The sequence below is a fragment of the Chiloscyllium punctatum genome, unplaced genomic scaffold (genome assembly GCF_047496795.1).
Source record: "Chiloscyllium punctatum isolate Juve2018m unplaced genomic scaffold, sChiPun1.3 scaffold_459, whole genome shotgun sequence".
Lineage (NCBI taxonomy): Eukaryota > Metazoa > Chordata > Chondrichthyes > Orectolobiformes > Hemiscylliidae > Chiloscyllium > Chiloscyllium punctatum.
The window spans coordinates 38480-43813 of NW_027310193.1; positions in this window are offsets into that span (position 1 = coordinate 38480).

Here is a 5334-nt window from a genome sequence, read left to right on the forward strand (position 1 = left end):
ATCCCCTTTTGAACCTGTTCCCACCGTTGGAAATGCACGAAAATCGGCCTGTACACGGGGGAGGCTCCCCCCTCGAAGGCGAGACCGTCGGCAGAACCGCCGGGTCAAACCCGGCTGAGCTACCCGGCTTACAAGTCTCGAAGTCGGGTTGAGCAGTCACATTCACTCCCATCGACTTTTGGGCAACTTCCCACCGTTGCAAATGCATGAAAATCGGCCTGTACACGGGGGAGGCACCCGCCTCGAAGTCGAGACCGTCGGCAGAACCGCCGGGTCCAACCCGGCTGAGCTACCCGGCTTACAAGTCTCAAAGCCGGGTTGGGCAGTCACGTTCACCCCCATTCCCTTTTGGATCACTTCCCACGGTTCGAAATGCACGAAAACCGGCCTGTACACGGGGGAGGGTCCGCCCTCGAAGGCGAGACCGTCGGCAGAACCGCCGGGTCAAACCTGGCTGAGCTACCCGGCTTACAAGTCTCAAAGTCGGGTTGAGCAGTCACGTTCACTCCCATCGACTTTTAGACCACTTCCCACGGTTCGAAATGCACGAACATCGGCCTGTACACGGGGGAGGCACCCGCCTCGAAGACGAGACCGTCGGCAGAACCGCCGGGTCAAACCCGGCCGAGCTACCCGGGTTAGAAGCCTCAGAGTCGGGTTGAGCAGTCACATTCACTCCCATCGACTTTTGGGCAACTTCCCACCGTTGCAAATGCACGAAAATCGGCCTGTACACGGGGGAGGCACCCGCCTCGAAGACGAGACCGTCGGCAGAACCGCCGGAACAAACCCGGCTGAGCTACCCGGCTTACAAGTCTCAAAGTCGGTATGAGCAGACACGTCCACCCCCATTCCCTTTTGGACCACTTCACACGGTTCGAAATGCATGAAAATCGGCCTGTATACGGGGGAGGCACCCGCCTCGAAGACGAGACCGTCGGCAGACCCGCCGGGTCAAACCCGGCTGAGCTACCCGGGTTAGAAGCCTCAGAGTCGGGTTGAGCAGTCGCATTCACCCCCATCCCCTTTTGAACCTGTTCCCACCGTTGGAAATGCACGAAAATCGGCCTGTACACGGGGGAGGCGCCCCTCTCGAAGGCGAGACCGACGGCAGAACCGCCGGGTCAAACCCGGCCGAGCTACCCGGGTTAGAAGCCTCAGAGTCGGGTTGAGCAGTCACATTCACTCCCATCCCCTTTTGAACCTGTTCCCACCGTTGGAAATGCACGAAAATCGGCCTGTACACGGGGGAGGCCCCCCCCCTCTCGAAGACGAGACCGTCGGCAGACCCGCCGGAACAAACCCGGCTGAGCTACCCGGCTTACAAGTCTCAAAGTCGGTATGAGCAGACACGTCCACCCCCATTCCCTTTTGGACCACTTCCCACGGTACGAAATGCATGAAAATCGGCCTGTACACGGGGGAGGCACCCGCCTCGAAGACGAGACCGTCGGCAGAACCGCCGGGTCAAACCCGGCCGGGCTACCCGGGTTAGAAGCCCTAGAGTCGGGTTGAGCAGTCACAATCACTCCCATCCCCTTTTGAACCTGTTCCCACCGTTGGAAATGCATGAAAATCGGCCTGGACACGGGGGAGGCTCCCCCCTCGATGACGAGACCGTCGGCAGAACCGCCGGAACAAACCCGGCTGAGCTACCCGGCTTACAAGTCTCAAAGTCGGTATGAGCAGACACGTCCACCCCCATTCCCTTTTGGACCACTTCCCACCGTTGGAAATGCACGAAAATCGGCCTGTACACGGGGGAGGCACCGGCCTCGAAGACGAGACCGTCGGCAGAACCGCCGGGTCAAACCCGGCTGAGCTACCCGGCTCGGAAGCGCCAAAGTCGGGTTGAGCAGTCACATTCACTCCCATCGACTTTTGGGCAACTTCCCACGGTTCGAAATGCACAAGATTCGGCCTGAACACGGGGGACGCTCCCCCCTCGAAGGCGAGACCGTCGGCAGACCCGCCGGGTCAAACCCGGCTGAGCTACCCGGCTCGGAAGCGCCAAAGTCGGTATGAGCAGTCACGTTCACTCCCATCCCCTTTTGGACCGCTTCCCACGGTACGAAATGCATGAAAATCGGCCTGTACACGGGGGAGGCACCCGCCTCGAAGACGAGACCGTCGGCAGAACCGCCGGGTCAAACCCGGCTGAGCTACCCGGCTTACAAGTCTCAAAGTCGGGTTGAGCAGTCACATTCACTCCCATCGACTTTTGGGCAACTTCCCACGGTTCGAAATGCACAAAATTCGGCCTGAACACGGGGGACGCTCCCCCCTCGAAGGCGAGACCGTCGGCAGAACCGCCGGGTCAAACCCGGCTGAGCTACCCGGCTTAAAAGTCTCAAAGTCGGTATGAGCAGTCACATTCACCCCCATTCCCTTTTGGACCACTTCCCACCGTTGGAAATGCACGAAAATCGGCCTGTACACGGGGGAGGCACCGGCCTCGAAGACGAGACCGTCGGCAGAACCGCCGGATCAAACCCGGCCGAGCTACCCGGGTTAGAAGCCTCAGAGTCGGGTTGAGCAGTCACATTCACCCCCATCCCCTTTTGAACCTCTTCCCACCGTTGGAAATGCACGAAAATCGGCCTGTACACGGGGGAGGCCCCCCTCTCGAAGACGAGACCGTCGGCAGACCCGCCGGATCAAACCCGGCCGAGCTACACGGCTTACAAGTCTCGATGTCGGTATGAGCAGTCACGTCCACCCCCATTCCCTTTTGGACCACTTCCCACGGTACGAAATGCATGAAAATCGGCCTGTACACGGGGGAGGCACCCGCCTCGAAGACGAGACCGTCGGCAGAACCGCCGGGTCAAACCCGGCTGAGCTACCCGGCTCGGAAGCGCCAAAGTCGGGTTGATCAGTCACATTCACTCCCATCCCCTTTTGGGCCACTTCCCACGGTTCGAAATGCACGAAAATCGGCCTGTACACGGGGGAGGCTCCCCCCTCGAAGGCGAGACCGTCGGCAGAACCGCCGGGTCAAACCCGGCTGAGCTACCCGGGTTAGAAGCCTCAAAGTCGGGTTGAGCAGTCACGTCCACCCCCATCCCCTTTTGGACCACTTCCCACGGTTCGAAATGCACGAAAATCGGCCTGTACACGGGGGAGGCACCCGCCTCGAAGACGAGACCGTCGGCAGACCCGCCGGATCAAACCCGGCCGAGCTACACGGCTTACAAGTCTCAATGTCGGTATGAGCAGTCACGTCCACCCCTATTCCCTTTTGGACCACTTCCCACGGTACGAAATGCATGAAAATCGGCCTGTACACGGGGGAGGCACCCTCCTCGAAGACGAGACCGTCGGCAGAACCGCCGGGTCAAACCCGGCTGAGCTACCCGGCTCGGAAGCGCCAAAGTCGGGTTGAGCAGTCACATTCACTCCCATCGACTTTTGGGCAACTTCCCACGGTTCGAAATGCACAAAATTCGGCCTGAACACGGGGGACGCTCCCCCCTCGAAGGCGAGACCGTCGCCAGAACCGCCGGGTCAAATCCGGCTGAGCTACCCGCGTTACAGGTCTCAAAGTCGGGTTGAGCAGTCACGTTCACTCCCATCGACTTTTAGACCACTTCCCACGGTTCGAAATGCACGAAAATCGGCCTGTACACGGGGGAGGGTCCGCCCTCGAAGGCGAGACCGTCGGCAGAACCGCCGGGTCAAACCTGGCTGAGCTACCCGGCTTACAAGTCTCAAAGTCGGGTTGAGCAGTCACGTTCACTCCCATCGACTTTTAGACCACTTCCCACGGTTCGAAATGCACGAAAATCGGCCTGTACACGGGGGAGGCACCCGCCTCGAAGACGAGACCGTCGGCAGAACCGCCGGGTCAAACCCGGCCGAGCTACCCGGGTTAGAAGCCTCAGAGTCGGGTTGAGCAGTCACGTTCACTCCCATCGACTTTTAGACCACTTCCCACGGTTGGAAATGCACGAAAATCGGCCTGTACACGGGGGTGGCATCCGCCTCGAAGACGAGACCGTCGGCAGAACCGCCGGGTCAAACCCGGCTGAGCTACCCGGCTTACAAGTCTCAAAGTCGGGTTGAGCAGTCACATTCACTCCCATCGACTTTTGGGCAACTTCCCACGGTTCGAAATGCACAAGATTCGGCCTGAACACGGGGGACGCTCCCCCCTCGAAGGCGAGACCGTCGGCAGACCCGCCGGGTCAAACCCGGCTGAGCTACCCGGCTCGGAAGCGCCAAAGTCGGGTTGAGCAGTCACGTTCACTCCCATCCCCTTTTGGACCGCTTCCCACGGTACGAAATGCATGAAAATCGGCCTGTACACGGGGGAGGCACCCGCCTCGAAGACGAGACCGTCGGCAGAACCGCCGGGTCAAACCCGGCTGAGCTACCCGGCTTACAAGTCTCAAAGTCGGGTTGAGCAGTCACATTCACTCCCATCGACTTTTGGGCAACTTCCCACGGTTCGAAATGCACAAAATTCGGCCTGAACACGGGGGACGCTCCCCCCTCGAAGGCGAGACCGTCGGCAGAACCGCCGGGTCAAACCCGGCTGAGCTACCCGGCTTAAAAGTCTCAAAGTCGGTATGAGCAGTCACATTCACCCCCATTCCCTTTTGGACCACTTCCCACGGTTGGAAATGCATGAAAATCGGCCTGGACACGGGGGAGGCTCCCCCCTCGATGACGAGACCGTCGGCAGAACCGCCGGAACAAACCCGGCTGAGCTACCCGGCTTACAAGTCTCAAAGTCGGTATGAGCAGACACGTCCACCCCCATTCCCTTTTGGACCACTTCCCACCGTTGGAAATGCACGAAAATCGGCCTGTACACGGGGGAGGCACCGGCCTCGAAGACGAGACCGTCGGCAGAACCGCCGGATCAAACCCGGCCGAGCTACCCGGGTTAGAAGCCTCAGAGTCGGGTTGAGCAGTCACATTCACTCCCATCCCCTTTTGAACCTCTTCCCACCGTTGGAAATGCACGAAAATCGGCCTGTACACGGGGGAGGCTCCCCCCTCGAAGGCGAGACCGTCGGCAGAACCGCCGGGTCAAACCCGGCTGAGCTACCCGGCTTAAAAGTCTCAAAGTCGGGTTGAGCAGTCACATTCACTCCCATCGACTTTTGGGCAACTTCCCACCGTTGCAAATGCATGAAAATCGGCCTGTACACGGGGGAGGCTCCGCCCTCGAAGGCGAGACCGACGGCAGAACCGCCGGGTCAAACCCGGCCGGGCTACCCGGGTTAGAAGCCTCAGAGTCGGGTTGAGCAGTCGCATTCACCCCCATCCCCTTTTGAACCTCTTCCCACCGTTGGAAATGCACGAAAATCGGCCTGTACACGGGGG